General features: G+C 43.4%; 1 long non-coding RNA gene across 2 annotated transcripts; it reads left to right on the top strand.

The window, feature by feature from the left end:
- Positions 1–2,113: 2,113 nt before the first annotated feature.
- LOC124042803 lies at positions 2,114–26,446 on the top strand. Of its 2 annotated transcripts, XR_006840203.1 has the most exons (4): positions 2,114–2,399; positions 10,724–10,820; positions 11,257–11,569; positions 14,326–14,950. It is a non-coding gene; the product is annotated as an uncharacterized LOC124042803 (long non-coding RNA). The 2 variants fall into 2 exon arrangements; XR_006840202.1 differs by lacking the exons at positions 11,257–11,569; positions 14,326–14,950 and adding an exon at positions 22,873–26,446.
- The last annotated feature ends 679 nt before the right edge of the window (positions 26,447–27,125 follow it).

Below are 27,125 nucleotides of genomic sequence, written 5' to 3'. Positions count from 1 at the left end.
ACTGCAATTATCACCAAATTGGCGCGATACGAAGGGTGCATGCTTTTCACGCCAATGACCTGAGTTCGCTTTCCCGCCCCCCTATTTGCTACAATATTTTAGGAAAGGGACATCTTCATGACCAACCATCTTACTCTAAAAACTTTTGTCCCAAAAATTTGGTCAGTCTGTGAAAGTTAGAAATGGTTGGTTAGCCTGTGAACGTTAGAAACTTCCAGCATGAATTGACAGTCATCACTCTGACCAAAGGGAATCAAGGTGGATGTACTATATAGCTACAGTGGTGCTATGGTTCCAAAAGTGCTGGTGATAAAATTAACATTACTGACATACACATTTCAAAACGAAAGCCTATGATCATGTATGGAATTTTGGAAATGTTGTTAAACTCAACAGTCTTTACTCTATAGCACAAAGTTTGAAGTCCCCAATGATAAAATGGCATGTTACTCTAATTGTCAGATGTGTTACAGTTTACAATAGGCTACTTAGGCCTACTATACCTTCATCCTGATTAAATAAAGGTGAAATAAAACATAAATAAAAATAAATGAGAAGAGTAGGCTATCACAGCTGATTCACCCTGGCTCCAGGTAATGTATAAATCTATGCTAGGTAAAGCTCCGCCTTATCTCAGCTCACTGGTCACGATAACAACACCCACCCGTAGCACGCACTCCAGCAGGTATATCTCACTGGTCATCCCCAAAGCCAATACCTTCTTTGGCCGCCTTTCCTTCCAGTTCTCTGCTGCCAGTGACTGGAACAAATTGCAAAAATCACTGAAGCTGGAGACTTATATTTCCCTCACTAACTTTAAACATCAGCTATCTGAGCAGCTAACCAATCACTGCAGCTGTACATAGTCCATCTGTAAATAGCCCACCCAATCTACCTACCTCATCCCCATTTTTTATTTACATTGCTGCTCTTTTGCACACCAGTATCACTACTTACACACCATCATCTACTCATCTATCACTCCAGTGTTAATTTGCTAAATTGTAATTACTTTACTACTATGGCTTATTTATTGCCTTACCACCTCATGCCATTTGCACACACTGTATATAGACTTTCTTTTATTTTTCTATTGTGTTATTGACTGTACTCTTGTTTATTCCATGTGTAACTCTGTGTTGTGGTTTCTGTCACACTGCTTTGCTTTATCTTGGCCAAGTCACAGTTGTAAATGAACTTGTTCTCAACTAGCTTACCTGGTTAAATAAAGGATAATAAAAATTAAATTAAAGCATTCCGTTTCTAGCATTGTATTTCTCGTGGGGAAATACAATTTAATGGGAATTAGGCCTAGTATACATAATTTAACTCAAATATCCACAACTCATGTCAGGGAGCCACATTGTCTGACTGATTCTCTCTCTGGTAGCCTATTTCATTGAACACAATGGCAATAGTGGTCAACAGTACACAGTGCCTCTTCTCCCAGGAGACTAATTGAATCAAAGCCAGTAGCCTCTAACATTACTGCTAGATAGCCATGAAAATACGAACCTCAGTGGCAGAGCTACTGAGATCTTGAATAGGCTGCTGTTTACCGTAATCAGGATATTGTTTTATTAACCTTGTCCTTGGCGATACTTTCTTTGTTCTCGATTCGATGGAAACATGTCTCATATGAACACATGTGTGAGTTGCAGGTGGAACTCCAAAAAACAGAGAATATTCAGAAAAATGTTAAATCCACTTTCGGTATTGAGTGAGAAATGCCTATTGCATGTGTGTAGATCTTTCTTTTGGTCACGCTACGGGAAGTGCTGTAATTAAGGCTACTACTAAAAGCGCCGCAGCGACTAGTTACTGTAAAGATGTTGGGAAATGCGAGATGTGCAGCAGCTAAAATGTTTTTTGGAGTAGACTACCTGCAACCGCACACATACCTTTATGAGATACACGTTTCTTGCTAGGTTAAGGGTCTAATTGTAAAATAAATGTTTGATTGAATAACTAGCCTAATCTAACTGTCGTGGTCATAAATCTGGACTCTTCATCATCATCATCAACACTTTGAATTACATAGGAATATTACTGTAGCAACTGGTTGCTAAGGGAACGAGACACCACCATTATCCTCTTGTTGTGTGACTGAGAGGCGGGATTGGAAAAGTGCACGAGGAGGGGTGGGAAGCGGAGACGGAGCGTGGTTGAAATTCCACCAAATGGATAAGAGGCAGACAAAGTTTGACACGTTTATCTTTTCAGTGGTTGGCCGACACGAATGAACGAGTAAACGCTGCTTTTAGCCTAGTGGAAGTGTCATAAATGAATACCTCCGTATTATGTATTCACTGCACTGACTCTCCACGAGGGCACAAGTCCGCCTGACAATTTTCGCGTAAAGAGAGGCAGCGCGGGAGAGCTCACTTGTAGCCTGGCAGGTATGTTCTTCTATTTTGAATAAAGCAAGGCATACATGTCATATAAGTGTTAGGCTATTATTATTTTTAGTATAGCTAACTAAATAAACGAAGCCATCTAACAGCAACGCTGTTGTGAGCTTTCACATGTAATTAACTACAACCAGGAGTCTATAATGAATGAAGCTTTTCAGTCAGTCCTATCGTTTATATTAAACATTATTATAACAAGGTAAACACACATTTACAATAATTGTTAGGTCTATGTTATTAGCTTAAAATGTACTGATACAAGTACAGAAAGGCATTCTAGGCTACACCGCGATTAACACTACTTATTATACACGCTATGTTCCACAGTGCTGTTCTGATTCTAAGAACTCGGTTGTTTGCCATAAAGTCGTATTATCTCTGTCTCTATCACAGACATGCATGACCAAGGAAGATAGGCGACTTAAACAGGTACAAATAGAGAAATAAGGCGCAAGGTAACAACCCCCCTACCCGTAGCAAGGTAGACAGAGGAAGATAATTAACAGTGAGACGGTAAGAATTGGAGAGTACGCTCTGTGATGGAAATTTCAGAGCACATCTGCTCCAGACCGACGCCTAGTTTGATGTAAGGAAGTAGCCTCCTCGATTGCCTCTCCAGTGTGAGGGAGATGAGGCCAAACCCGGGGCATTGTATGTGATCAGACCTATTGAAGGGGTTCGTGTATGGATGTGAGTATGAAAGTGTGTGTATGCATAGCTATAAGTATGAGGATGTATCAGTGTAAATACTTTGCCATTTGAGTTTTGCCACAATGTACTAGTATCCGGACTATTTAAGTGTTAAACCTCATTCCTCCTGTTCTACTTCAAAATGATGTCTTACCATTTCTTCTGTCCTCCAGATATAGGGGTGCATTTTGTTTAACATATGTTTAATCATGAATTTATAGTAACTAAACATGTGTGTGTGGAGGGGGAGGGGGGGATTAAATCTTATCTAAGTCTGACAAAAATGTTCAAATACAGGTACAGGCGTTTTGAAAGACTGTTAGAAAACTTGGATAGAGGCTACATTTTCTTTGGAATCGACCATACATGTAGTTGGCCGTGACACTTCCTCAGGGAATGGCAGTGATATTTCTTTTAAATATATATCTTTAAATATTTTATTTCAATACAAAATTGCTGTACAGTGCCTCAACTTACTGTATTTTGTTGTATTGCTCAAGATACATAACAATACTATTAGTTTGTTCTTTGCATTGCATTTGAATATACTTTAGTATCACACATATACAATCATCCAATGAGTGATATACTGTTTGAATCATTTGTCATCAGATGCCTATAAGTGTGAGAACAGAGTTTGGGGAGGACAAAGTGCCGGAGATAGGGCCGAGTATTTAAGTGTCAAACCGCATTCCTCCCGTTACACTTCTGAATGATTTCTTAACATTTTATTCTGTCCTCACATATCAGCCTCGGAGCATGTTATTCTCTGAGTAACGACTTGCGTGACCTGAGCTAGGTAACACCTTTAGCTTGTTAGATGCATCACAACTGTGGCTATAGCTGGTCATACTCGGGGCCTGAAAACATTGTCACGTGAAGAGAAATGAGGTTGTTCCGGCTAACTCCATTAATCTTAATGCTGGAGGCTGAAGCAGTTGTAGCGTAGGCTACGACTACTTGGGGGAAATTCTGAAAAATATAATTACCATAGCTGAAGCCGTCTATATCAGTCCACTAATACAGGACTAGTAAAGGCCCAGTGTGGAATATAAAAACACATGCTTGATATATGTTTCCCAGTTTCTTGAAATACTTTGCAAATGCAACTTATTTCTACGTGAAAACTAAAATGATCTTACACTAGTAAGTGCATTTTCATACTGGTCCCCCGTGGGAATCGAAGCCACAACCCTAGCATTGCAAGCGCCCTGCTCTACCAAATGAGCCACATCATCACAAACCACCTGATGCCTGAATGTACTCAATTACTGTGTTGTCCATTGTTTTTCTTCATGGTGATGGAAAGTCTACAGGTTAAAACCTATAAATGACCAACCTATGTACAATACAGTAATGTACATTTACATTAAGAGGTTTGTAAGGATGCAAAATGAATACAACACAAACAGTGGTTGTTTTTTGAGTGGTGCAGCGGTCTAAGGCACTGCATCTCAGTGCAAAAGGTGTCACTACAGACCCTGGTTTGAATCCAGGCTGTATCACATCCGGCCGTGATTGGGAGTCCCATAGGGCGGTGCACAATTGGCCCAGTGTCACCTGGGTTTGGCCGGGGTAGGTCGTCATTGTAAATAAGATTTTGTTCTTAACTAACTTGCCTAGTTATATAAAGGTTGAAAAAAAAATGTGATCATGAAAAATATTTAATTTGATGTGGATGTTTTGTGTCTTTGCCCATAACTTTGCACCTTTTTATGTAAATGTTTGAGGACAGGGTTTTGTTCTTTCTGGATTCCATTAGAATGGCAATGGCAGAGAAAGGGACAGGGCAACAACTCTTGCAATTCCAACGATTGAATCCTGCCAGTTTCATTAAATAGTACCCGCAAAACACCAGTCTCAACGTCAACAGTGAAGAGGTGACTCCAGGATACTGGCCTTCTAGGCAGAGTTGCAAAGAAAAAGCCATATCTCAGACGGGCCAATAAAAATAAAAGATTAAGATGGGCAAAAGAACACAGATACTGGACAGAGGAACTAGAAGGCCAGCATCCCGGAGTCGCCTCTTCACTGTTGATGTTGAGACTGGTGTTTTGATGGTACTATTTATTACAGCTGCCAGTTGAGGACTTGTGAGGTGTCTGTTTCTCAAACTAGACACTCTAATGTACTTGTCCTCTTGCTCAGTTGTTCACCGGGGCCTCCCACTCCTCTTTCTATTCTGTTTAGAGACGTTTTGCGCTGTTCTGTGAAGGGAGTAGTATACAGCATTGTACGAGATCTTCAGTTTCTTGGCACTTATGGAATAGCCTTCATTTCTCAGAACAAGAATAGACTGACGAGTTTCAGAAGAAAGTTATTTTTTTTCTAGCCATTTTGAGCCTGTAATTGAACCCCCAAATGCTGATGCTCCACATACTCAACTAGTCTAAAGAAGGCCAGTTGTATTGCTTCTTTAATCAGAACAACAGTATGCAGCTGTACTAACATAATTGCAAAAGGGTTTTCTAATGATCAATTAGCCTTTTAAAATGATAAACTTGGATTATCTAACACAACGTGCCATTGGAACACAGGAGTGATGGTTGCTGATAATGGACCTCTGTACACCTATGTAGATATTCCATAAAAAAATCTGCCGTTTCCAGCTACAATAGTCATTTACAACATTAACAGTGTCTACACTCTATTTCAGATCAATTTGATGTTATTTTAATGGACAAAAAATGTGCTTTTCTTTCAAAAACAAGGACATTTCTAAGTGACCCCAAACTTTTGAACGGTAGTGTATATATTTTTGAAATACTTTTAAAAAAAGGTTCAAGGGGTGCTGCAGCACCCTCAGCACCCATACTTTCCTTGGCTAAGCCTGCAACCCACGGTTGCCTGTGTAAGACAGTCTGTGGCATCATCACTGTTCAGGCCCTCATTCAGTTCTTCAAGAAGCTGTGAGCGCCGTCAGTCGCAGATTACATAAATGTATGGGCCGTTACCGGCTGCAGAGCTCACCATGCTGGCTCACCGTGCTGGCGCCGCATAAGTCATCCTAAGTGACAGCTGCCATTACCGCCACAGACAAAGAACACAATGGGAGATCGATAATGACTACGCAAGGCTAATAGCAACAGTGATACATGGCAGCGCGACGTTACCGTATCCCCCAAAAGGCTCGAGTGCAGCTGAGAGGGTCAACCAAAAGCAGTCATACAGTAGCTGACCATTATTTACCACGAGTAACACAAATGTTTTAAGCATAGGGTTTGAAAGGAAAGGGATGTGAATCAATCTTAATGAAGCCAATTCTGTACTCAAACCTTACTGCTGTTGTACAAAATGAAATGTAGTAGAATAAGGGTTGTCGGCGCAACTCTCGCCTGGGGGGCCCAACGACAATGTGGTTCATCAAACCAACTTTACAGTGCGGATTTAGCCTAATAGTGTCAGTATTCTCTGCATTCCTGTTAAAAATAACCATTAGGATATATTTTTATTGTTGAAATTCTCTTCTAAATGCTCAGTGTACAGACTTACAGAATTGATACACTGGATGAGGGAGAGAAAGCATTGTAGGTTTTACATGATACATTGGACGCGTATAAATCCCAAAGGAAGAGGTGCAAGCCACGTGATCCAGTGTTCTCAGATGTGAGCCCGCACACATTGCTTTCTTGGAAATAGAGACAGAGCATAATTTTAAACTCGCAGCACGCAGCATTGCTTTGCTCACACGGCCAGTGGAGCAGGTTTTCATTGACCGCAATGGAAGTGTAGTTTCACTTGCGGCTCACGCCCAGCAAAAATGTAGCAGGTCTATTAGGGTGACCCTAGTCTACACTTACCAGAAGTCATTGATAGTCTGAATATTATTACATTCGTGGTGCTCTCCATAGCATTGTGTTACCCATAATTCCTATCCTAACCACTGAATTATTCCGTTTTTCATTCCCTTGTGTCTGTAATTGTCACTGAAGACTGCAAAATCATGAGATTTATATTAGTCTCAAATAGGGGACATTTCCTATGCGTTCTTGTTTCACATTTGACTCACATTTCATATGGTGTTGTAATGCATATCGACCATGAGCCATGAACTGCTGTCGAATATGTAGAAAAAACAAACCAGAGGCATTTATTTCAGCGTTTGTAAAGAGCAGCCCTATCTCGTGTGAACAACTCTAATGCTGATAAGTTTTTACATTTTAATTCACTGGACTGAAGTATTGATGTCATATTATGAAAAAGTATAGTTGACCCAGAATCAACTATGTGCATTCTTGAATCATACAGAAATGTTGAAGTGAACAATATTAATTAATCACACCTATCCCACTCACACATACTCACACACCTCTCCGCATGATAGAAACCTGCGTTCTTTCTTTTTTTCACGCGTAAATACTGACTATCTGCAGATAGATATGTATTCTCCCCCTCTCTTTGTCTCCCTGGCAGTGGAAGAGATAACAGTAATCAAATTCCAGCCATGTTAATGTATTATACCATACTTCCAGATGGATGTTTGGGTGGGATGCCAAGAATGTGAAGTAAATGATTGGTCAGTATTCTCATCGTCTATGCTCTCTGTTGTGGAACTACATGAATGTAATCTCAGACTGATCGTGTTGAGATGAAAGAGCCATACTTGATCCACTGAATAATGCAGTGGGTTTTCTGATTGGAAAGGCAAAGTCAATTTTCTATCCAATAGATGAAAACCTGTAGTCTTACAAGTCAGAATTAAGTATCAAGATTGTCAGATTGCCACCTGTTAGTGTGAATTCATGGCAAAAATGACCATTTATTGCACAATAATTGGGGATATTAGTCAAATCAATAGTATTAGTCGCATGCACCGAATACAACCGGTGTAGACCTTACAGTGAAATGCTTACTTACGAGCCCCTAACCGACAGTGCAGTTAAAAAAAAATATGGATAAGAATAAGACATGAAAGTAACAAGTAATTAAAGGAGGAGCAGTAAAAAAAATAACAATATATATATATATATAGGGGGGTGCCGGTACAGAGTCAATGTGCGGGGCACCGGTTAGTTGAGGTAGTATGTGCATGTAGGTAGTGTTAATTAAAGTGACTATTCATAGATGACAACAGAGAGTGGCAGTGGTGTGTGGGGGGGAGCGATATGAATATTCTGGGTAGCCATTTGACTAGATATTCAGGAGTCTTACGGCTTGGGGGTGTTTAGAAGCCTCTTGGATCTAGACTTGGCGCTCCGGTACCTCTTGCCGTGTGGTAGCAGAGAGAACAGTCTATGACTAGGGTGGCTGGAGTCTTTGACCATTTTTAGGGCCTTCCTCTGACACCACCTGGTATAGAGGTCCTGGGTGGCAGGAAGCTTGGCCGTTCACAATACACTCTGTAGTGCCTTGCGGTCGGAGGCCGAGCAGTTGCCATACCAGGCAGTGATGCTCTTGTTGGTGCAGCTGTAGAACCCTTTGAGGATCTGTGGACCCATGCCAAATCTTTTCAGTCTCCTGCGGGGGAATAGGTTTTGCCGTGCCCACTTCATGACTGTCATGCTGTGCTTGGACCATGTTAGTTTGTTGGTGATGTGGACACCAAGGAACTTGAAGCTCTCAACCTGCTCCACTGCAGCCCCGTCGATGAGAATGGGTGTGTGCTCGATCTTCTTTTTCCTGTAGTCCACAGACATCTGTTGTCCTGGCACCACATGGCCAGGACTCTGACCTCCCTGTAGTCTGTCTCGTTGTTGTCGGTGATCAGGTCTACCACTGTTGTGTCATTGGCAAATTTAATGATGGTGTTGGAGTCGTGCCTGGTCGTGCCTGGCCGTGCAGTTACGAGTGAACAGGGAGTACAGGATGGGGCTGAGCACGCACCCCTGAGGGGCCCCTGTGTTGCGGATCAGCGTGGCGGATGTGTTGTTACCTACCCTTGCCACCTGGGGGTGGCCCGTCAGGAAGTCCAGGATCCAGTTGCAGAGGGAGGTGTTTAGTCCCAGTGTCCTTAGCTTAGTGATGAGCTTTGAGGGTAATATGGTGTTGAATGCTGAGCTTTAGTCAATGAATAGCATTCTCACATAGGTGTTCCTTCTGTCCAGGTGGGAAACGGCAGTGTGGAGTGCAATAGAGACTGTTGGGGCAGTATGTAAATTGGAGTGGGTCTAGGGTTTTTGGGATGATGGTGTTGATGTGAGCCATGGCCAGCCTTTCAAAGCACTTCATGGCTACAGACATGAGTGCTACGGGCCGGTAGTCATTTAGGCAGGTTACCTTAGTGTTCTTGGGCACAGGCACTATGGTGGTCTGCTTAAAACAAGTTGGTATTACAGACTCGGGACAGAGAGAGGTTGAAAATGTCAGTGAAGCACTTGCAAGCTGGTCAGCACATGCTCGCAGTACACGTCCTGGTAATCCGTCTGGCCCTGAAAGCCTTGTGAATGTTGACCTGTCTAAAGGTCTTACTCACATATGCTGCGGAAAGCGTGATCACACAGTCTTCCGGTACAGCTGGTGTTCTCATGCATGATTCAGTGTTATTTGCCGCGAAGCAAGCATAGAAGTAGTTTAGCTCGTCCAATAGGCTCGTTTCACTGTGCAGCTCTCGGCTGTGCTTCCCTTTGTAGTCTGTAATGGTTTGCAGGCCCTGCCACATCCGAGGAGCATCAGAGCCGGTGTAGTACGACTCGATCTTAGTCCTGTATTGACGCCTTGCCTGTTTGATGGTTCATCGGAGGACATAGCAAGATTTCTTATAAGCTTCCGGGTTAGAGTCCTGCTCCTTGAAAGCTGCAGCTCTAGCCTTTAGCTCAGTCAATGCCATTGGAGGATTCCTGGAACATATTCCAGTCTGTGCAAGCAAAACAGTCCTGTAGCTTCGCATTTGCTTCATCTGACCACTTTTTTATTGATCTAGTCACTGGTGCTTCCTGCATTAATTTGTGCTTGTAAGCAGGAATCAGGGGGATAGAATTATGATCAGATTTGCCAAATGGAGGGTGAGGGAGAGATTTGTATGCATCTATGTGAGTGGAGTATAGGTGGTCCAGAGTTATTTTCCTTCTGGTTGCAAATTTAACATGTTGATAAAAATGAGGTGAAACTGATTTAAGTTTCTCTGCATTAAAGTCTCCGGCTACTAGGAGCGCCGCCTCTGGGTGAGCGTTTTCTTGTTTGCTTGTGGGGAAATACAGCTCATTCAATGCTATCTTGGTGTCAGCCTCTGACTATGGTGGTATGTAAACAGCTACAAAGAATATAGATGAGAACTCTCTCGGTAGGTAATGTGGTCTGCAGCTTATCATGAGAAACTCTACCTCAGGCGAGCAATGGCTCAAGACTTCCTTAGATATTGTTCACCAGCTGTTGTTTACAAAAATAAATAGACCACGCCCCTTGTCTTCCCAGATGCCGCTGTTCTATCCTGCCGGTACATCGTATAACCAGTCAGCTGTATGTTGATATTGTCGTCGTTCAGACACGACTCCGTGAAGCATAAGATGTTACAGTTTTTAATGTCCCGTTGATAGTTTAATCTTCCCAATAACTTGTCCATTTTATTGTCCGAAGTGTGCATGTTTTTCGAGCAGAATTGAGGGGGGGGGTTATTTGATCGCCTCCTACTCCTCAGAAGGCAGCCCGACCTCCAGCCTCTCTTTCTCCGCCTCCTCTTCACGCAGATCACTGGGGTCAGGGCCTGTTGCAGAGGGAGCCGTATATCCTGCGCCTCGGGCTCGTCAGAGTCGTGAAAGAAGAAAAGTTTTCTGCTAGCCCATGGTGAGTAATCGCAGTCCTGATGTCTAGAAGTTATTTTCAGACATAAGAGACGGTAGCGGCAACATTATGTACAAAAACAGTTTTAAAAAATAAGTTACAAGCAATGCAGATGAACTAACAGAAAAAACACAATCGGTTGGGGCACATAAAACTCCTTCTGCTTCGGCGCCATTTTAGCATCATTACGGAGTAGAAGTAGATTTTAGGACATTACGGAGTAGAAAATGGTGGCTGTCTGTAGATTGACAAGATTGCAAACATGACAGTCTCAGCCACACAGGCATGAAGTTGAATGGCATTAATAACATATGGTGGGATTAGTATGGTAGTGTTCATATTTTACAGTAATATATATCTTTCATAGCTTTGAGATGAAGTATTTGCGTAGTTGATAAAGATGGAACGATAGGGCCCTGATTGACCATTATCGCTGCAGTTTGCGCGAGGACGTCCATCGGGAGTTGGCCTGCAGGGACACCACCCTCACCTTCGACCAGCTGGTGGACCTGTCCATTCGGCTGGATAACTTGCTGGCTACCCGTGGACGTCCAGAACGGGTTCTGTCGGTTCCATCTCCCAGCACCGCTACTCCGGTGCCCATGGAGCTAGTAGGGGCTGTGCGTAGGGAGACTGGAGGAGGTTCTGTCTCGTGCACCATCTGTGGCCACAGAGGTCACACTGCCGGTCGGTTCCGGGTTGGTTCCTCTGGGGATCAAGGCAGCAGGCAGGGCACTCTGGCTTCATCCCAGGTGAGCCGGCACCATTCTCACCCAGAGCCCTCTGTTGCATGCATGTTTCTGTATGTTACTTTTCCTGAGTTTTCCCCGCATTCCCAGCATAAGGCACTCATCGATTCAGGCGCAGCTGGGAATTTTATAGACAGATCGTTTGCCCTTAGTTTAGGGATACCCATTGGTCCCGTGGCTGTGCCCTTCCCCGTTCACACCATAGATAGTCAACCATTAGGGTGGAGGCCACCGTTCCTCTAGCTGTGGTGACGCAGGGGGGTCACAAGGAGAGAATCAGTCTCTTCCTCATTGACTCTCCTGCGTTTCCCTTGGTGCTAGGCCTACCCTGGTTAGCTTGTCATGACCCCACTGTTTCTTGGCAACGGAGGGCTCTCACAGGGTGGTCGCGAGAGTGCTCGGGGAGGTGTTTAAGGGTTTCCGTTGGTGCTACTACGGTGGAAAGTCCAGACCAGGTCTCCACCGTGCGCATTCCCCCTGAATATGCCGATTTGGCTCTCGCCTTCTCCAAAAAGAAGAATCAATTACCACCCCGTCGACGGGGTGATTGTGCGATAAATCTCCTGGTAGACTCTGCACTTCCCAGGAGTCACGTGTTTCCCCTGTCACAGACGGAGACGGCGGCTATGGAAACATATGTCTCCAGATCCCTGCGTCAGGGGTACATTCGTGCTTACAACCTGGTGCGAATCCGGGAGGGAGACGAGTGGAAGACAGCGTTCAGTACGACCTCAGGGCATTATGAGTACCTCGTCATGCCGTACGGGTTGATGAATGCACCCTGCTCCATCAGTCTTCCAAGCCTCTGTAGACAAGATTTTCAGGGACCTGCACGGGCAGGGTGTAGTGGTGTATATTGATGACATCCTGACCTCCGCTGCATGCGCCGAGCCGAGCATGTGTCCCTGGTGCGCAGGGTGCTTGGTTGACTGTTGGAGCATGACCTGTACGTCAAGGCTGAGAAATGTCTGTTCTTCTTGCAGTCCATCTCCTTCCTAGGGTACCGCATTTCCACCTCGGGGGTGGAGATGGAGAGTGACCGCATTTCAGCCGTGCGTAATTGGCCGACTCCCACCACGGTAAAGGAGGTGCAGCGGTTCCTAGGGTTTGCCAATTACTACTGGAGGTTTATCCAGGGTTTTGGTCAGGTAGCGGCTCCCATTACCTCACTGCTGAAGGGGGGCCCTGTACGCTTGCAGTGATCGGCTGAGGCGGACAGGGATTTTGGTCACCTGAGGGCTCTGTTTACCTCGGCTCCCGTGCTGGCCCATCCAGATCATTCATAGTGGAGGTGGACGCGTCCAAGGCAAGGATAGGAGCCGTGCTCTCTCAGAGCTCGGGTAAGCCACCGAAGCCCCGCACCTGTGCCTTCTTCTCGAAGAAGCTCAGCTCGGCGGAGAGAAACTATGACTTGGGGGACCAGGAGCTGTTGGCTGTTGTCAAGGCTCTGAAGGTGTGGAGACATTGGCTTGAGGGGGCTTAACACCCTTTTCTCATCTGAACTGGCCACCGCAATCTGGAGTACATCTGGGCAGCGAGGAGACTGAACCTTCGCCAGACAAGTGGGTCATGTTTTTCACCTGTTTGGTTTTTTCCCTTTCCTACAGACCAGGTTCCCAGAAAGTGATGGCAGAAGCACTCTGTATGACACAGAGGAGCGGCGCATGGATTCCACTCCCAAACTCCCGGCCTCCTGTCTGGTGGCGCCGGTAGTGTGGGAGCTGGACGCAGACATTGAGCAGGCGTTACGCGCAGAGCCCGCTCCCCTCCAGTGTCCCGCTGGGCGTCTGTATGTTCCATCTGTTGTCCGTCTGGTTGATCTATTGGGCCCACACGTCACCCTCCTCTGGTCATCCTGGGATCGGTCGGACGGGACGGTGCGCTGTTTGGTTGGGAAGTACTGGTGGCCTACCTTGGCCAAGGACGTAAGGGTTTATGTTTCCTCCTGCTCGATGTGCGCTCAGTGTAAGGCTCCTAGGCAGCTGCCCAGAGGGAAGCTACACCCCTTACCCGTTCCACAGCGGCCTTGGTCACACCTGTTGGTGGATTTTCTTACCGATCGTCCCCCCTCACAGGGAAACACTGCGATCCTGCTCATTGTGGGTCGGTTCTCTAAGTCCTGCCGTCTCCTCGCTCTGCCCGGTCTCCCTACGGCCATACAGACTGCAGAGGCCTAGTTTACGCACGTCTTCTGGCACTACGGGTTGCCTGAGGATATAGTGTCTGCTCGATGTCCCCAGTTCACTTCGAGGGTCTGGAAGGCGTTCATGGAGTGCACTAGGATGTGGGCAGGTTTCTGCAGTCGTATTGCCAGTATCGGCCGGGGAGTGGGCAGCATTTGTGCCCTGGGCCGAGATGGCTCAGAACTCGCTCCGCCACTCCTCCACTAACTTCTCCCCCTTCCAGTGCGTACTGGGGGTACCAGCCTGTTCTGGCGCCTTGGCATCAGAGTCAGACCGAGGCTCCTGCGGTGGACGACTGGTTCAGGCACGTGGAGGAGACATGGTACGCCGCCCATGTTCACCTCCAGTGGGCCATGCTGCGCCAGAAAGCCAGCGCAGTGAGGCCCCGGTGTTCGCAACGGAGGACTGGGTCTGGCTCTCGACCCAAAACCTGCCCCTCCGCCTGCCCTACCGGAAGCTGGGCTCGCGGTTTGTGGGGCCATTTAAAGTCCTGAGGAGAGTGAATGAAGTTTGTTATAGGTTACAGCTTCCCTCTGATTACCGTATTAACCCCTCGTTCCATGTGTCTCTCCTCAGGCCGGTGGTGGTTGGCCCGCTCCAGGAGTCTGAGGTGTGGAAGGTTTCTCCGCCCCCTCTGGACATCGAGGGGGCCCCGGCGTACTCCTTCTGCTCTATATTGGATTCGAGGCGTCGGGCGAGGGGCCTTCAGTACCTCGTGGAGTGGGAGGGGTACAGTCCAGAGGAGAGGTGCTGGGTTCCGGTGGAGGACGTGTTGGACCCTTCAATGCTGCGGGAGTTCCACCGTCTCCATCCGGACCGCCCTGCACCTTGCCCTCCGGGTCCTCCCCGAGGCCGGCGTCGGTGCGCTGCTGGAGCCGAAGGGGGGTACTGTCACTACTTCCGCCGAAGTCTGGTCCTCTCCTTGTTCGGGCGGCGGTCGGCTTTGCCGGTCTTCTAGCCATCGTCGATCCACTTTTCATTTTCCATTTGTTTTGTCTTGTTTTTCCTCACACCTGGCTCCAATTCCCACATTTGCTTGTTGTGTATTTAACCCTCTGTTCCCCCCATGTCTTTGTGTGGGATTGTTTATTGTAGTGCTTGTGTGTTCCCTGGGAGCACACAATGGGTTATTTTGTGCACATTTATTCTTGTTGTTCTGGATGCCGTTGGTTTTGCTTAATAAATCTCTAGTTATTACCCAGTTCTGCTCTCCTGCACCTGCCTTCTCTGCCACCAATATTACCAATATTTGTACTGTGTACTTGTGCTTGTGTCCTCAAAAGTGTCTACACCTCAGCAATTTTTACCAGAAAGGTGAGATTTTAACCTTTCTTGGAGTATGCAGCATAACTAGTGATTGTATATGGCCCTGTCATAATAAATAATTACTTTTGAGGATAACATAGATTATCAATTACATTTAGTTACAACTTAATCTCAATATATTTCAGTTGTGATTTTCATGAATAAGAATATTTTTTAGGAATATTTACGTACGTTGCGTTATGTTAATTAGTGTCAGTCGATGATTACGCTCCCTCATGCGGGGTGGGGAGTCACTAGAGGTTTTAAGGAGCAAAGGGTTCAAATATTGAGGCTGTCACTCTGTCACACCATTGGTTTTTGAGGCAGCATTGACAAAATATCATTTGGAGAAAGAACTTTGATGGATTACCTGATAAGGAGCTCATAAGTGGCCTCTGAAAGGCAGACAGAGGCGAGAGAGGCGCTGCATTGGGTGACAAAGTGACAGAGGAGTAGAGTTATGAATAAATAGGCTGGGAACACAGAAGGGTATATTGCATTGGGGTAAGAGGTTACCAGATGAATAGATAGCGACAAAGACTGACGAGGATGGGGAACGTGGGGTCTGATCAACTGTGGGGGTAAAGAAGTGGTTGAAATGGAAAGAGACAGACAGTAGAGGGGAAAACAAACAGACTGACTGATGGACAGATAGACGTAGGGACAGTTTCACAGGGAGACACAAACAGACTGATTAATAGAAACAGACAAATGTAAACGTGAACAGAGAAAGCTAAACAGAAACAAAGAGAAATCTAAAATACGAAGAGAGAAAAACATTAACAGTGATAGAAAAAGACAAACATAGACTTACAAACAGACAAAACAGAGACAAGACAAACAGAGAGACAGCCAGACGTAAACATAAATCTGCACAGGGCTGTTGGCCGTTTTGGAACATGCCCAGGTGCCCTGTGGCGCCTGCTTAAGTCTACGGCTCCCTGGCGACCCCCTTCAACTCCCATTTCCCCATCACCATGACGCCACAAAGCGTGACCATGGATCAGAGACTGACTTGCATCAGTGGAGTACTCCAGACCGCTGGCACTGGGGCCCCAGCTTTATCGCCAGTAACGTCTGCATGACAAAGCAGCCACACACTGGGGAGCATGGGGCACACTGGGGACTATGGGAAAAGACAGTAATCATAGCACGATTTATACACCCACCTGCCTATGCAATACAATACCACCTGCTCATGATCCTGTTGCTCTCAGACAGTGGAACATTATGAAGCATACAAAAGGTCAGACTTCTGTTGCCTACTATTACATAAGAAGCTAGATCTCTTTGGCATTTTGGTAAGTAAACACTTTTATGTCAGGCGTGCTGCTTAATAATCTTTTGATTTAACGATTACAGGTGAAGGATTAATAGTAATATTTGTCCAAACTATAATTTTTGCTTAAAAGCTAGCTATAATTTCAAGTTTCTGCAAGTTAATAGTTTGGTTACTATAATAATATTAATATATATAATATTAATAATATAATATAATATCAAGTTAATATATGGATATATCCCCACAAATAAGATTTATCGCTGACAAGTTAACATTTCTCCCAAGCTTTGAGAGTAAAATGTCCAGAAATACAATTCTCTGCAATTGAATATACAGATGTAGAATGTTAATTTGAGGCAGTCTGCTACAGCAGGAAAATAATCCTGCATCCTGCAACAAGAAATGTGCATTATTATTTGGATTATAATTAATGAATATTGTTGTAGGGGTTGATACTGTCGTGACGTTGTATTAGTTAATGTGACGACTATTGCTCATCGAATGATTACAAGTTTCTAATTACGTGATTAACTGAATCAAGAAATTATTAACTCATTAACCTCTTGATTCTAGCCATCCCGGATCCGGGATCGTGAATACAGCCTCAAGCTCATTAGCATAACGCAACGTTAACTATTCATGAAAATCGCAAATGAAATTAAATAAATATGCTAGCTCTCAAGCTTAGCCTTTTGTTAACAACACTGTCATCTCAGATTTTCAAAATATGCTTTTCAACCATAGCAAAACAAGCATTTGTGTAAGATTATTGATAGCTAGCGTAGCATTTAGCGTAGCATTCAGCGGGCAACATTTTCACAAAAACAAGAAAAGCATTCAAATAAAATCATTTACCTTTGAAGAACTTCAGATGTTTTCAATGAGGAGACTCTCAGTTAGATAGCAAATGTTCAGTTTTTCCAAAAAGATTATTTGTTTAGGACAAATCGCTCCGTTTTGTTCATCACGTTTGGCTACGGAAAAAAACTGTATCCAGGAGTGTAATTATCCCCGCAAGCTCATTAGCATAACACAACGTTAACTATTCATAAAAATCGCAAATGAAATGTAATAAATATATTAGCTCTCAAGCTTAGCCTTTTGTTAACAACACTGTCATCTCAGATTTTCAAAATATGCTTTTCAACCATAGCAAAACAAGCATTTGTGTAAGATTATTGATAGCTAGCGTAGCATTTAGCGTAACATTTTTACAAAAACAAGAAAAGCATTCAAATAAAATCATTTACCTTTGAAGAACTTCGGATGTTTTCAATGAGGAGACTCTCAGTTAGATAGCAAATGTTCAGTTTTTCCTGAAAGATTCTTTATGTCGGAGAAATCGCTCTGATTTGTTTCGTCACGTTTGGCTACCAAAAAAAAACTAAAATTCAGTCATCAAAACGCCAAACTTTTTTCCAAATTAACTCCATAATATCGACTGAAACATGGTAAACGTTGTTTAGAATCAATCCTCAAGGTGTTTTTCACATATCTCTTCGATGATATATCGTTCGTGGATGTCTGCTCTCTCCTCTGAATCACATGGAAGAATGCTTGCAGCTGAAGATTACGCACCAATTTCGACAAAGGACACCGGGCGGACACCTGGTAAATGTAGTCTCTTATGGCCAATCTTCCAATGATATGCCTACAAACACGTCACAATGCTGCAGACACCTTGGGGAAACGGCAGAAAGTGTAGGCTCATTCAGGGCGCATTCAGAGCCATATAAGGAGACAATGGAAAACAGCGCCTCAAACATTTGGCTCACTTCCTGTTTGAAGTTTCATCTTGGTTTCGCCTGTAGCATCAGTTCTGTGGCACTCACAGATAATATCTTTGCGGTTTTGGAAACGTCAGAGTGTTTCCTTTCCAAAGCTGTCAATTATATGCATAGTCGAGCATCTTTTCGTGACAAAATATCTTGTTTAAAAGGGGAACGTTTTTTCATCCAAAAATTAAATACTGCCCCTAGTGTTCCAAGAGGTCAACCTGGGGCACCATGGGAAAACTAGTTTTTATTGAGTTTCTATTTCCCAAATTAACTCAAAGAATATCAGAATATCGATTTTACAACAGCCGCTAATTAACTAGTTGCCTTTAACAATCTCATTCTGAACGTCGTATAACCCGCGAAACTGCACGGACCCGGGTCCCACCAATGAATTCGTACCACACGAATCTTAGTTGAATATTTATTTACTAAAAAGCTAAAATGATGGTAAAGATACACATAGACAAAACACATTATAGGCTATTGATTAGAACTTAGTATAACGGGCCAACACACTATGACGCGTGTTACCCACAATGGGAATTTCAAAAGAGAGAGAAAAAAGAAAGTACACAAGAGAAATATACATTTGGGTGAATTTGTCAGCTATGCTATTCTAACCCTAGCCTTGCCCCAAACTGCCGCTCTTATGGGTCAGAATATAATGATGTAATTACGTGGGGATGATCTCCGAGGATTCTCTGCGTGGATCGCTCCGCTGTTCGATGACGCACTTCTACTGTGCACCTCCCTGCTCGTCCTCCCGGTGTCAGTGTCCTTTTTGGCTTAGGAGTCTGTTCCCTCACCGTTTTCTCTGGAAGGGGTCTTCTGAGGACAGACAGCTCTGTAGCTCAGAGCTCACAGCATAGGAATGAAACCCTTTAGATACCATGATTCGATGGGAGATGGAGTCGAGGTGGTTCGACTTGAATTCACCCGCTTAGACACAGCTACTCCTCCGTAACTTGGGTAGAAAATTATTTCTTTGTCCTCAAACTTGCGTTGTGTTCTGGGTTCGTTTACTTTTTTAGACCTCGCTGCAGCTGGGGTCACTTAGCCCTGCTGTAAATTCTATACTCACAGGTTTTATACCCTTGGGTCAGAAGTGGGCGAAGCCGCCTTTAGGGCAATTCTCTGGGCGTACCAAGTTAATGAGGTAAGGTCCAGATTTGACTCAAATCCAATTTTAGACAACTAACTTAACATTTCATCTTCCCCAAAACATTCTCTTTTGATTTGGATATTTTCCATACTACGTACAATGGATAAACATCAAACATATACTAGGAAAACCCTTCACATTAAATGTTTTCGTAATAACGTCATCTATTAACCTTTAATAACAGAACAAAAATTATATACATTTTCATATTCCATCTATCTTCATGACCACCATTGTTCCAAAGTCCCTTTAGTTCATGTTTAATGTTCTGAGGCTGGTTCTCCATAGTAACAGGACAAAGGAATTTGTCTGTGGCCTGAGATTTACCAGGGGTGTGAGGGGCCAAAAAAAAAAACACATCTTCAGACCCCTAGATCTCTCCTCCTCTCTTGGGGTTGAGCGATAATCTGTAGGGTTGTGGTCTCCTGTAACCTGACCTGATCAAGACAGTCATGACAATACTTTTTCGTAAGGGAAAATCAAGTCTGAAATATCTCAATTCAAATGACTAACTTCAAAAGCCTTTTTCAACCTCACATACACTACAATTAAAAAATGTCCTGCATCGCGAGACACACACATATATATTTTTTTTTTACCTTTATTTAACGAGGCAAAACAGTTAAATAGGCACACTTAACCAGCATGCTACATAGCATTCTGCAGCGCTACGCCATCCCATCTGGTTTGAGCATAGTGGGACTATTATTTATTTTCCAACAGGACAATGACCCAACACACCTCCAGGCTGTGTAAGGGCTATTTGACCAAGAAGGAGAGTGATGGAGTGCTGCATCAGATGACCTGGCCTCCACAATCTCCCAACCACAACCTAATTGAGATGGTTTGGGATGAGTCAGACCGCAGAGTGAAGGAAAAGCAGCCAACAAGTGCTCAGCATATGTGGGAACTCCTTCAAGACTGTTGGAAAAGCATTCCAGGTGAAGCTGGTTGAGAGAATGCCAAGAGTAAAATAGATTTTGATTTGTTTAACACTTTTTGGGTTACTACGTGATTCCATATGTGTTATTTCATAGTTTTTACGTCTTCGCTATTATTCTACAATGTAGAAAATAGCCTAAATAAAGAACAACCCTTGAATGAGTAGGTGTTGTATACGGTGGTGTATATATAAAGTTTATAGATCTAACTTAATTCGATTATAATTATAACTGTTTCTAAAATGCGAAATATTAGATCAATTTATCTCAGAGTCATTTTGTTAGAGTGACTTCAAATGTTTAGATGATACAGATAAAATGTTTAGTTGAGCAAGAGTAGTGTGGATTTTTTTGTTGTTGGGGGGCAGTTATGTGGGATTAGGACATTGTTTCAGTATCTTACTTTCAACAACCTGATTGGTTGAAACACATACTTCGTTGCACTGACATGAGGGATATGAAAGCATCTAACTGACAGACAACACAATGAAGCTCTTTCAAAAATGTTTTTAATTTGTGTAATACAACCTTTTGCTGGTAAACAAGTCAATCATTGCGATATCTTTGTTTCGTTAAAATCAGCCCAATCAAAATCCTACTCTGTGCAATAGCTTAGGGAGTCAGAAAACATTATAATTTCCAATTCATTAAGCCAATTGAGATAACGACAGCCAGGCTAATTCAAACAAACCTTCCCTGGACATTTCAACCTTAAAATTCTTCCCCCGATTGACCTGTCCTCGAGCCAAACTGGCCTCAAGGCTAATTCTGACAGCAATCGCTTTAGCACAACATACAAGACTATGAGCTCTAGAATTTCTTCTGCCATTTTTCTCTCCCGTAATGTTTTCTCACATCACAGTTTTTCCAAATTACTGAACAGCCTGCCAGTGGGAACCCTGAATCTAGGTATTGAAAGCCTTCCTTTGTCTCAATAATAATCTCTCAGCTACATGGGTCCAACAGGCCATGTAGGTGACATCGGATCTGTCTCAAATCTGCTCAGCCACTGAGAACCAGTCTACATGTATGTCTACATGTATGTCATCATTCAGGGCTCGAACCACCCATTTTATCATTCGTAACAGAGAATATGAAATGGTTGATAGAAATCCACAAATGAATACATACCATACGATTGTTCCACTAAGCAATCTGATCTATAGCCATCATACATACATCAATATCACAGAAATTACAGGGACTTAGGTGTCCAGCCTTCATAATTTTCTCCTTAAACCATCCCATTTCATTTTATAATGCATTGCTGTAAAACTGCTACACACCCACTCCTGGTAAAGAGAAAGGTTCATTCTATTTTTCAATCGCAGAAATGTAACAACTTGCACCTACTTTGTATTCTCATTTTCTTCTACTTAAGAAACTCAAGATTTCCCTTGGTGAGTTTTACTCTTGACCTTCTTGGAGTTGTATTCATATGAGAATGGGTCCTTATCGGACCACAGTTCCTGTCTCGACTGTCCTGACATTCCAGGTCTCTAGGGACCTCTAGGGACACACCCAGGGCTAATTACTTTCTTCCCATCGCCAAAAAAACCTACCCTGATGGATCAATGAACTGCTCAACGTATTGCAAGGCAATGCCTGCAATAAGAATTATTTCAAGGAAAACTCCACCCCAAAACTATATTTTGGTATTTGTTTCATTAGTCCATTTTGATTTTGTCCCAAAAGGTTTTCTATGCCAGCAAACAAGTTTTCAAGATATGTCATTTTCAATGACAGCCTAGGAACAGTGGGTTATCTGCTTTGTTCAGGGACAGATTGGTACCTTGTCAGCTCGGGGATTTGATCTTCCAACCTTTTGATTACTATTCCAACGCTCTAACCACTAGGCTACGCTGCCGCCCCGGCAATATATGTATACATATATTTTTGGGCTCTCCATCCATACCAATATACTTACATATATCAGGCACAGCTCAACACCCCCGTGATTATGTAATCACGTTCACAAGAACAGCTCTGTAGTCACTCACACTTTCATACTTGTTTTTCTCCGTATTACGATCACAAACATCACACTGCATTGTAACATTGCACCCTTCACCATTCACACCATGCTCAGAGACACACACAGTGAATTTACTTGGTCCAGCCCTCGAGCTGAAAGGATGGCAGCCTCTTTTCTTCGGTCTTCACAGTAGACTAATGAGGTCTTAGTGCTAACCCCATGCCACTGTACGTGCCCTCTCACACAGCAGGGCTAGGTTATTCTGAAAGAGGGAGGCAGTTCGGGAGGAATAGCCCTAACAGGGAGGAAGGAGAGGAGGAAAAACTGTTGAATTTCTTATATTTTCTTGTCAGTTGGAGGTTACCTCCTGAAGTTGGAAAGAATAGTGCTTTTAAAGAACGACAACAAATGTGCAGTTTGTTATCTGAAACTCTTTTTGGAAACATTAAAGCTGATCTTGAAATCATTTCAACAGGTTTTGAAAAGGTTTTTTAAAAATGTTTTTAATTTGTACCTTTATTTAAGAAGGGAGTCACCATCGAGACCAGGGTCTCTTTCACAAGAGAGCCCTGCATAAACAATTTCATAAGATAAAAACAGAAAACATAGAAAAAAGAGAATGTATTTTTTCCACTTTCACTTACACACTACAAGACAATAACTCCTTTGGTTTTCCACAGCCGCCAGCAGCGTCACTATCCCTCTACCTAACACACTGAGTTGACCTCCTCAGTGCTTGTGTGACAGGTGGTGAGGGTGAAGAAGGAGGGAGAGGTTATCAGTGACCCAACTTCGCCCAAGATGGATGAGGATTTCCTGAGCAGTACCCTGACTACCTCTGAATCAGACCTGTCCTCAACCTCTTTTTTGACATTGGAGGCAAAGGCAGCCTTCATCTTTGTCCTCATCCTTTTCCTCGTCTTGGGCCTCCTGATCATACGCTGCTTCCGTATCTTGCTCGACCCTTACCGCAGCATGCCCTCCTCTACCTGGACTGACTACATGGAGAAGGACACCTTTGATTACCGTATTGCCTGAGGGGCCTTCCTTATCAAAGGCTGCTGTACTGCATCGCCTGAGGTGCTGGTGACCAGAGCTGCTGCATTGCCAAAGAAGCATCAAAGATAACTATCTAAGAGAGTTTCCACGTGTCCGGATTCAGCGCATTGAAACACATCTTCTGATTCCTGTGTTATCTTGAGATACGGGCTGACTATAGAATTGCCTGAGGACTCCTACTCTGAGGCAGGAACAATGGCAGTGGGAGGTTCTTCACCTTGGCCACAAGGGGATCACTGTGTTTCCTGAGCCCTTAAACATTTCCGAGATACTGCAGTGCCAGAGGGGTCCTTCACTGGTGCTACGAGGGAAGCTGGTGTTTTGCCCAAGGGACAGGCTATAGTAACTGAAATAGAAAAGCTGTTTTTCTCTTGAAGGAACAGGGGGAGCCTGTCCTCTCCTGCAGCAAGTGATATAACTACTCCAGTGACTGAGCACAGCTTGATCACATCACCTCCTAAACCTGACCTGGCATGCTAAGAAAACCACCTTTTTGTACACAGCCCTTTCTGATTTGTGTTCTAAAATGTTGGTTTTGGTAAAGAGAGAGATCTTTAAAGCTGTAATTCTATGGCCTAGGTTTTAGGTTACTGTACTTAGTCAGTCAGTAACACACACACACACACACACACACACACACACACACACACACACACACACACACACACACACACACACACACACACACACACACACACACACACACACACACACACACACACACACACACACACACACACACACACACACACACACACACACACACACACACACGGTCATACAGGCCCCCTGTACAAACACACTACACAAACTATTCTCCTACACAAAGACACCCACACAGACTCGCAACACTCATGCACTCTATGCTCATATATACTCAGAAACATGCAAAGACCTACAATGACCATCACACTTTGTCCAATATCACACCCCAGGAGCCTTTCGACAAACGTGGGATTATTCTGGCCACGTCAGGGGAACGAGTGCAGCACTTTCCTCTCTGTGACGAGGGGTGGGAGTGTGTGTCGTTATCTCTCAAATTAGCCTGCAGTTGTCCTTTTTCTGGGAGTGCATTTCAGTTCAGCCACTGACGATGAGTCTTATTACTCTGGCTGTCACTGACAGTGCAGTGACAAGCCTGAAGAAAATGATTTCCACGTTATCTCAACAAAATAATTCAATGTGATGACGTTGAATCAGAGTGGAAAACTGATTGAATTTGCAAACAGTAATCAATGTGAGGGAATTTCTGCCTAAATCCAATGACGGTGATTTTTTGTTGTTGATTTTAAGTTGAATTCACATTAGTTGACAACTCCACCAAATGTAAATCAAAACTAGACGTTGAACTGACGTCTGTGCCCAGTGGGGCAACAATTCACTGAAACACGGCTATTACTACTACACAGATGTAGAATCTTAATTTGATCAGTCTTTTGTTGCTGAGAATTTACAAGCACAGCAGGAAATGCAACCATTTAGTGTATTTGAGGTTTAAAAAGGCTTCTATAATTTATTGTTTCCATTTAGACATTTCTAACTTGATTTATTAAAAAAATGTGTTATCAACCTTTACAAAAATGTCCAGTAATTATAATCCACATAATAATTCACCATGTCCTGTTGCTGGAGGATGATTTTCCTGCTGTAGAAAACTGACTAAAATTAAGATCCTACATATGTAGCACAAGACTCCTGAAAGTTCTGAATCCTAACTTGAAATAAATTTGCGTAACTCATAGTTTCTGAACTGGGGACCTATCTCAATCGACTGAGAGTCATGTAACCAGGTGGCATTATTAGTGCTGTATACCGGCACAGATGTTCACTGAATGCAGACTTTCTCTGTTTCTAATCCCTTTAATGCCGATTTTCACCGCTCTTAGTCTGTCTCCTCCTCTTTGTTAGCTCTTTGCCTTACATAAAGCTTGTTTACATTTGACAAACTGGTGGTGGAACAGCCTGGGAGCCTATAGCGTCACAAGACATTTATTACCCTTTAAGATAGTTGCCCTTTGAGGGAGTTCTGCATGTATATTCTCTGATGAAAGTTCCTGTTATGATGAGCTGCTGCTCTACCTGCAAAGAGACTCGGATGATCTGTGTTGTTTGGGAAACTGGAAATGCGTGTTACTGTATGTGATTAAATTGGGATTTTTTTTGCAGATCCCAAATCTTAGAACATGTTTGCTCCTCCTTTGATGTTCTAGTCCAGGGATGGGCAACTTTGATGTGGGTGTGAGCCACCATAAATCTGAAGTCATTATGAGGGGCTGCAGTGGCTCACGGTTCTGCATACCCACATCCATAACCGCACATGCAGTCAGAAACAGCCCTAGACTTTTGGGGGCCCTGAGCAGAATGTTTTAGTTTTTTGGGGGGGGGGAATTCATCCGCAGGCGTGCAAAAGGACCAGTTTCCCATCCCTGCTCTAGACTGGCCGTTTACATGTCTCTGGATTACAGCATCTGCTAAATGACTAAAATGTAAATGTTAACCAAGGGGTGATTTTATTATTGAATTAGATCATAAGTCATTTGACATAAATATCCAAACATGTTTTATTAGACAGCGATACTATGATCTGACATATTGACCACATACATGTCTGTTTCATTGGAATGTCATGAGGAGAGACGCAACTCAGTTGACTGTATTTTCCAAAAGGTTGTGGCATTTTTTTGTTTTTGCATATGTCTGTATACAAGTCCTTATTGTTGTACTCGCTCATTGGCTTACTGCATTGGTGACATCAATTCACATTGATCACAAACAGGGCAGTGCATAACATCTTTTTTTGTTTCAGCATTCAGTTGAACATGGGTAACTTCAAAAACATGACTTAAGAGAGAGTATTGTGTTTACATTAGAAGTTTATTCCACTGCAACTCTGTTACTACATACACCGTCTCAATGCAAATGCTTTGATACAGATTCGGGATGGTGGTCAAATTACATTAGAAACAAGCCTTATATTCCATTTTAGACTTTATGTACAGAGTTCAAATTACGACGTGTTGAATTACTTGACATGACTAGAAAAGTATCTTTACAGTATATTTTGCTGTTATTGAGAGTTATTCTAGTAGGATAAACCTGCTGTTTACGTACAATGGTCCAGCCTACTGTTTAATCTTGTGATCTCTTTTACAAGTGTTTTCTTCTTGTTTGGTAAATAAATAAAGCTTCTTCTTGAATTGAGTAAGATTTATGTTGTCACTCTCTGTTGCTCACTTCTGCACTGCCTCTCATATTGCCTTTTGATGCCAAACCCGGAGTTCAGCAAAGCACGCAAGCTAGCTAAATCTGAGTGAATAAATGGATTAAAGTCTCTGTCACATGGCAGAACAAACAATGCTGACCTTTTGGACTGCGAAAAGGTTGTTTGAATTATCGATCTATGAATCAAGCAGTAGTAGTACAATTTTTTGTCACAAAATGCTACTTTGCCTATTTAATTAAATGTTCATAGATCACTATCAGGAAATTAAATATGTTGTAGTATTGGGCCACTACAATGGGCAGCTCATCTATAGACCATTATGTAATTAGATACATCTCCAAATACTATCAAAATACAAACAGGTCATTTCCATTACAGGACCTATATAATTACGTTTCTGCATACATGGAGGAGTCTAACTCTTGGCTTTGGTGCTGGTCAGCTGCATCTTGGGAGTGTTGACGGCCATGTTAATTAAGCCCCAACAGACGGTTGGTGCGGCGAAGCAAAGAAAAACCCTGTGGTGATCACGCACAACTCAGCGCACGGCAAAATCACAGGGCGTCACCACAAGCCGCCATACAAAATCTGTCACCACACTGTCTGCAGTGCCAGCCTTATCTGGGGGGTAGTGATAGTGCCAATTTGTTT

This window comes from Oncorhynchus gorbuscha, linkage group LG09 (genome assembly GCF_021184085.1).
Source record: "Oncorhynchus gorbuscha isolate QuinsamMale2020 ecotype Even-year linkage group LG09, OgorEven_v1.0, whole genome shotgun sequence".
NCBI classification, from domain to species: Eukaryota; Metazoa; Chordata; class Actinopteri; order Salmoniformes; family Salmonidae; genus Oncorhynchus; species Oncorhynchus gorbuscha.
The sequence above is the reverse complement of the archived record's forward strand: the minus strand, read 5'-3'. Positions and strand labels throughout refer to the sequence as shown.